This window comes from Lolium rigidum, chromosome 3 (genome assembly GCF_022539505.1).
Source record: "Lolium rigidum isolate FL_2022 chromosome 3, APGP_CSIRO_Lrig_0.1, whole genome shotgun sequence".
NCBI classification, from domain to species: domain Eukaryota; kingdom Viridiplantae; phylum Streptophyta; class Magnoliopsida; order Poales; family Poaceae; genus Lolium; species Lolium rigidum.
In genome coordinates this window covers 397,793,111-397,800,971 of record NC_061510.1, presented here as the reverse complement: position 1 = coordinate 397,800,971, position 7,861 = coordinate 397,793,111, and the positions used below count along the sequence as shown (strand labels likewise).

Genomic DNA, 7,861 nt, shown 5'->3' with positions numbered 1-7,861 from the left:
CAAGACTTATTGATGCTTGTCTTGAAGTACTATTCATGAAAAGTCTTTGCTTTATGATTCATTTGTTTACTCATGTCATTACCATTGTTTTGATCGCTGCATTCATTACATATGCTTACAATAGTATGATCAAGGTTATGATGGCATGTCACTCCAGAAATTATCTTTGTTATCGTTTACCTGCTCGGGACGAGCAGGAACTAAGCTTGGGGATGCTGATAATTTCTTATGTTCCATGCTACATTATTGATGATATCTACATGTTTTATACACATTATATGTCGTATTTATGCATTTTTCGGCACTAACCTATTAACGAGATGCCGAAGAGCCGATTGCTCGTTTTTCGCTGTTTTTGGTTTCAGAAATCCTACAAAGGAAATATTCTCGGAATTGGACGAAATCAACGCCCAGTGTCCTATTTTTGCACGAAGCTTCCAGAAGACCGAAGGGGAAAGGAAGTGGGGCCACGAGGCGCCGCCACATCAGGGCGGCGCGGCCCAGGCCTTGGCCGCGCGGCCCTAGCGTGTGGGGCCCTCGTGTGGCCCCCCGCGTTGCCCTTCCGCCTACTTAAAGCCTTCGCCGCGAAACCCTCTGTACCGAGAGCCACGATATGGAAAACCTTACTGAGGCGGCGCCGCCGCCAATCCCATCTCGGGGGATTCAGGAGATCGCCTCCGGCACCCCGCCGGAGAGGGGAATCATCTCCCGGAGGACTCTTCATCGCCATGATCGCCTCCGGAGTGATGAGTGAGTAGTTCACCCCTGGACTATGGGTCCATAGCAGTAGCTAGATGGTCGTCTTCTCCTTATGTGCTTCATTGTTGGATCTTGTGAGCTGCCTAACATGATCAAGATCATCTATCTGTAATTCTATAAGTTGTGTTTGTCGGGATCCGATGGATAGAGAATACTATGTTATGGTGATTATCAATCTATTACCTATGTGTTGTTTATGATCTTGCATGCTCTCCGTTATTAGTAGAGGCTCGGCCAAGTTTTTGCTCTTAACTCCAAGAGGGAGTATTTATGCTCGATAGTGGGTTCATGCCTCCATTAAATCCGGGACGAGTGACGAAAGTTCTAAGGTTGTGGATGTGTTGTTGCCACTAGGGATAAAACATTGATGCTATGTCCAAGGATGTAGTTATTGATTACATTACGCACCATACTTAATGCAATTGTCTGTTGTTTGCAACTTAATACTGGAAGGGGTTCGGATGATAACCTGAAGGTGGACTTTTTAGGCATAGATGCATGCTTGGATAGCGGTCTATGTACTTTGTCGTAATGCCCAATTAAATCTCACTATATTTATCATATCATGTATGTGCATTGTCATGCCCTCTTTATTTGTCAATTGCCCGACTGTAATTTGTTCACCCAACATGCTATTTATCTTATGGGAGAAACACCTCTAGTGAACTGTGGACCCCGGTCCTATTCTTTACATCGAATACAATCTCTCGCAATACTTGTTCTTTACTCGTTTTCTGCAAACAATCATCTTCCACACAATACGGTTAATCCTTTGTTACGGCAAGCCGGTGAGATTGACAACCTCATCTGTTTCGTTGGGGCAAAGTACTTTGGTTGTGTTGTGCAGGTTTCACGTTGGCGCCGGAATCCCCGGTGTTGCGCCGCACTACATCCCGCCGCCATCAACCTTCAACGTGCTTCTTGGCTCCTCCTGGTTCGATAAACCTTGGTTTCTTTCTGAGGGAAAACTTGCTACTGTCTGCATCACACCTTCCTCTTGGGGTTCCCAACGGACGTGTGTCAACTGCACGCATCAGGCTCTCAAAAGGATCATCCGATGCTTAATGCACTACCACTACTTCCTAATCTACGGGCCGTCGCTGCCCTCGTCGTCGCCGTCGTAGCTGCCGTCGGCGCTGCTGCCGGCGGGCTCCTCGTCGCTGCTGATGAAGCCGCCGGCAGGGGCTTCATCCTCCTCGTCGTCGTCATCATCGTCGTCGTCCGACCCGGCGCGGAAGCGCTTGGCCGGTGGGTACCCCGCGGAGGAGGAGTCCTCCTCCGTCTCCTCCGCCTCCTCGTCCTCCTCATCGGAGGAGAGGCCCGCTTCCCATGAGAAGAGGTCGTCGTCGCTCGCAGCCTCCAGCTCCCCGTCGACGAGGAACCGGAGGTCTTCTTCCCCGTCGGTGAGGGGCTCGTCGTCCTCCGACTCGATGGAGGAGTCCCGGGCGTCCCAGTACTCGGGGGCGAGGGCCTCGTAGATTGCCATCAGGTTGACCTCCGGCTCTAGCTCGCTGGAGGAGGAGGAGTCGAAGGAAAGGCCGGAAGAGGCAGAGGAGGAAGAGGAAGCCATAGGTGCAGAGAAGGGTTTTTTGCCGATGGCTAGTACGGAGCAGGGGAATGAGGAGATGAACTGCTCAATGCGGTTAAATAAAAGGGGATATAGCGGGAATTTAATGCTTGAGCAGTTTTCGAGGGTGCGGTGCCAAAACTGTCAATCGTGCAGAAGTTGAGAAGACAGGGTATCATGATGGAAAGATACTGAAGCGGTTCTGCTCTGCCACGACATGACCCTACGAAGAAAAAACAGAGTGGTTTTGAAATTATCATTGCCAAAACCAGGGGGGCATGTGTTATCACTCGGATTCGGCCAAATCGGGAGATGGGCCGTGCTTGAGATGGGCTTAGAGAATATACACGTGAAGCGTCTCTGAAGCGGCCTTGCACGAGAATTTGGGCTAAATTGCCCGTGTATCTGTACATTATAGTATATTATGGTAGTTTAGAATTAAAAGATAGAGTTTAGCCCGTACACGGTTAGGTGTATTTCCAAAGATAGAAAGTCTACGGACTATAAATATGTATCTAGGGTTATTGAGAAAGGAGGACAATCACGTTCACAACAAACACAATCTAGGCGCATCGCCACCCCTTGTTTTGAGGGTTTCTTCCTGGTAAGCATCATGCTGCCTAGATCGCATCTTGCGATCTAGGCAGTATAGGTTTATTCGTTATCTTGTGTTGCTCGTATTGAAGCCTTGTTGATGGCGAGTAACACTATTTATCGTAGATATTTTGGGGCTTGCATGGATGCTTTTCTTATACATATTTGCTTAGCTATGCCGTCCCTCGATATCTAGTTGCCCTTACACCTATCTTAGGTGTAAGGGCAGCACCTTGCTTGTTCTTTACTTAGTAGATCCGATCTGTTATAGTTGCTCCTTGTTCTCCAAGGATTAGTTTGATATGCGTATGGTTAGGCCCTACGCTGGGGTTGAATGATCCGGTAGTGCGTAAGGTGTGGTTTGCCGTGCCTAGAAGGGATGCTCCGGGAATTGACTTAATGTTGGTTTTTAGGCCTCTTTTAGGAATAGTTTTCCATCATCTTTCGTATCTGCTAGGCTCAACTACGCGTAGGATGTTCCGGTTATGCGGTGAAAACCCTAAACTGTCGTAGATTGGTTTAGCTTTGTTTTGATCAAGCAGGATCCCCATGTCATCGTAAATCCAACGTGAATCATGGGGCAATCGGCTCCTCGAGCCGATCCACAGGGCAACCTGAGAGCCGATCGGGCTCGTATTTAATGTTTACGTGTCTACCATGCAGGAAGCTAATCGAAGCAATTCAACACCTCCCTGACCAGGTATAGGTCAGGTGGCACGCCCTTACGACCGTCAGGACGTGTGCCAGAGCATTTGCGGGACGACGTCGAGGGACCAGGGCCCACCAGCAGTCTTGGCAGCCTCCCGGCTCTTCGTGTTGCTCGCCGCTGCTCGCCGGTGGGTTTTGGCAGGCAACAATACCACAAACATACATTCAATTTTTTCTATCGGCCAAAAATTGAACAAAAACACGAAAACGAAACAAATTAGAAATGCCTACCGAGTGCAGGGTGAGGGCATCATGGTTGTTCGGGGCGAGAGGGAGTCGTGTCGCTGGTGGCCGAGTGCGGGGAGGGGGCGACGGTGGCAGCGTATGTTGCGAGGAGGAGGGCTAGGGGTGGAGCTGAAATTTCAGCTCGCGTGAGCGGAAATGTGGAGTAGGGGTCGGGCCGGTTTTTGCCTTCCAACCTGCACTAGTACAGGTTGAGGAGGCAAGTAGGGGTTGGGCCTCTAATTTTTTTTACGAGTTTAGGGATTTAGATGCATTGGTCTGATGCGCTATTTTTTTTTTGCTTAGAAACTGTAAAAAAAAGAACAGTTATTTTGAGGATTTGACCCTTTTAAGGGCTCTACTAGTGATGCTCTAAATAAATATTGTGCAAGACATTGATGTATTTATTTTGCATACTAACTTGTTTCATACGGTTAACCAAAATAAATATGATTTCAGTGCAGTCCAATAAATAGTCCACCTAAATAAAAAAAACAGTTCACTAGTGTATCTGAAACTAGGAAGTGTAGCGCGGCACACGCCGTGCCCGTGGTGTCGATCATGTAGAATATGTAGTTAACACTTAGTTTTTAGGAGCTACCTTTTTGTAGTTTATGGTGGCCGTATGTGTGTAGGGAGGTGCATGTGATCAATTTTGCTAAATCAACTTGTGACATGCATGCGATCAATTTCGCAAAATCAACTTGTGGGGCTCATTTTTTCCGCATTTGTTGTTGTCTAATAGTTACTGTTGAAGGATTAGTCCTCGTAGAAAAATTAATATCAAATAATTACCATAGGAACATTACTATTGAGGCTAAAGATTTGTGTCGAATAATTGCCGGTGTGCTTATGAAGGATTAGTGTCAAATAGTGAATGTCAACGGTAGATCTATATCGAAAAAATATTGTCCAAGAAGTTGACAAATCGTTGTCAATGTAAACGTGGTAAAATTATGTCAGGGAAAATATTTCGAAGAAGTACTATCAAAGAAAAGAAAAATAACAATGTGGGGATACCTAATGGTGGGAAATTTCCCATGAAAGTTATCTCGAAAACTTATGGCCAAAGAATAGGGAGAATATTCTTGACGAATTACTGTTACTATCGACGAACTACTTTAGGGTAACTACCGTGGAAAAATTACGGTCAGAAAAGTGAGTGGAAGAACCACCGTCGAATAATTGAAAAAAAGCGATGTAATATAAAAAAGTCAGTGCTGAAAGGTAAGTACCGCGGAATATGAGGTAAGTGCAACCCAAAATAACGTAATTGTATTGTATATCAGTATAAATTATAGTAGCATGTTGTTATTGTTCATCGCAAAAATGTTCAGCGCATTGTTACTGTTCATCACGATTACTGTTCATATGAAAAAATAAACAGTGAAATAGAGAGCTCTAGCAAACAGGATCAGCTTTTAAAGAGAGAAAAACACATTGTAGCATATGCCACATGGCGAGTACTGATTGGAAGAAAGTTACCATCTACAGTGAAGCACTCTCATGCAAGCAAATGGGTTCAGCTTTAATATATAGTAGCATATGCCACATGGCGAGTTACTGATTGGAAGAAAGTTATCATCTACAGTGAAGCACTCTCATGCAAGCAAATGGGTTCAGGGAAATGCACTTTGGCTCATAGGAGCATATGCTCCCATTATGTGAATCCACATTTCAAAGTGTCAAAAAATTCTAAACCATGTATATCTAGACATTTTATATTGGTACACAAGTTTTCAAAAAAAACTAAAAATAATTGTGGCTCTTGTAAAAAAGACAAGTTTTGATGCTATAACACGACTACGTACAGGATATTTTTTTGTCTTTTTTGTACACGCCATATAAAATGTTGTTTCTCCACGAAAATTTGTGCACTAACATAGAATGTCAAGATGTACACCAACAAATTTATATCAGAATTTTTTAACATTTTTAAAATTATTTTTTAATTATTTTATATAATGAGAGCGTTTGCTCCTATGAGCCAAATTGCCACCTCCATGGGTTCAGCTTTAATATATAGTAAGTATAAGTATAATGTGTTTGCACGGTGCTCTCACTGTTTCCGGACCCCACCAAGCTTGCTGAACCGAACCATGTAGCCGTAGCAGAGCTGCACTCGCACTCCCCACTCTTCCATTCCCCAATTCCCCACCAAAACCCTAGCTGCCGCCGCCGCAGTCGGCTGTCCTGATGGAGGAGGTCCTCCCCCGCCTTCCTCCGGTCCTGGTGGACGAGCTCGTAGAGGAGGTCCTCCTCCGCCTTCCGCCGGACGAGCCCACCTGGTTCGTCCGCTCGTCGGCCGTCTGCAAACCCTGGCGCCGCATCCTCGCCGCCCCGCGCTTTCGCCGCCGGTACTGCGAGTTCCATGGAACACCTCCCCTCCTGGGATACTTCCAAGGGTATGGCAACTTCGTCCCCACCTCCGCCCTCCTACCTGCCCAGCCTGACCGTCCCGGCTGGATTGCCCTCGACTGCCGCCACGGCCGCGCCCTCCTCGCCCCCTCTATCGGGTACCGGAATCCCTTTGTCTTCATCGTCCTGGAGCCTGTGACGGGCCACCAGAGCAGCGTGCCCTCCCCGGTGCACGATGGGCTCATGTACAGTGCGTCTGTGCTCTGCGCTGCACAAGGCTGCGACCACCACGCTTGCCAAGGAGAGAATTTCCTTCTGGCCTTGGTGTCCACCAATAGGCGGCGAAGAGTAACATCAGGCCGGTTGTACTCATCTGAGACTCGCGTGTGGAGCGACTTTACCTCTCTTCATCACCCTGATGTCGATTGTGCCTCTCACATGGCTTGGCCTAGTGTCCTTGTGGGCGACGCACTTTACTTCAGTATTGTCACCATCATTAAGTTCCAGCTAGGTACACTCTCCTTTTCATTGTTGGAGAAGCCGATTGATGGCAATGGGGGGCGTCTCATCACGGCGGAAAATGGTCAGCTAGGATTCGCTGCCGTCGTGGATGTTAGAATTCTAACCTTGTGGTCGATGGAGACCGGGCCTGAGGGAGCCATGGGATGGGCTAGATTCAGGTTAATCAATCTTGAGATGCTGCTCCCTGATGGTGCCCTCTTGACCCCAACACATGAATACGGGATTAGTTTCGTGATTGGCTTTGCGGAGGGCACCCAAGTCATTTTCGTGAGCACGTGTGTTGGCTGCTACATGGTTGACCTCAAGTCAGGGCGAGTCAGGACGGTGCCTTGTTCCAGGGAAAACATACTTCCCTACATGAGATTCTACTTCCCAGGTAATACTTACTCTCTACATGATCAGTTCTAACAATCTGTCAAGTGGCATGTATCCGTATGCATGATTACTATATAGTTTTTGAATCCTTGCATTTCTGCAGCAATGGAAGCAGCTTCTACGGACCAGGAGCTATGAGGTTGTGTTTGAGGTGTTAGGTTGGCAAGCTCGAGTTGGTGCAGCAAGTGCTTGTGGAACAAAGGAGTTGGTGTTAGCACTAAGCAGTGATGTTGGACATGGCACAAGGGTGGCTTTGGATTCGTTAGACTACTGTCGGTCTTAGTTTATTCAACTTTGGTATCTGTAGGTACTTTGTTTAATTAGTAAGGTGCTTTTGTGCTTGCAATGTGTACGTACTATGTTCATGAAGTTATTGTGTCCGTGCTTTCAGTTTGAGAAGACTTCTCAGTGAGTTTGAGTTTGTGATCTTGAGTTTGCATGTCAGTCGGCAGTCAGCTTCTCACGTCAAATGGACCTGCTGGGGGTATTTTGGTGTGGCCGGCTCTTCATTCTTGTCAATGGATTTCTTTCCATTTTTATCATGTGTTTGTCTCTCCTTTTCTACCGGAGAGGTGACTCGACTTCATCTGAATACCTGAGGTCTACCCAGCAGACTGTTTTTCTTCTAAGCAGATGTGTAGGAACAGCAATACACCAGTGCAGCAGCAGGCATACCAATTGTGCTGAAGATGCAATTTTTGAACACACAAAATAATCTGCCTCGTAACATATGCATAAGAACAGCCGGTATACAAC

The 7,861-nt window shown here is 46.8% G+C and overlaps 1 pseudogene; it reads left to right on the top strand.

The window, feature by feature from the left end:
* The first annotated feature begins 5,853 nt into the window (after positions 1–5,853).
* Positions 5,854–7,412, top strand: LOC124697726 (annotated as a pseudogene).
* The last annotated feature ends 449 nt before the right edge of the window (positions 7,413–7,861 follow it).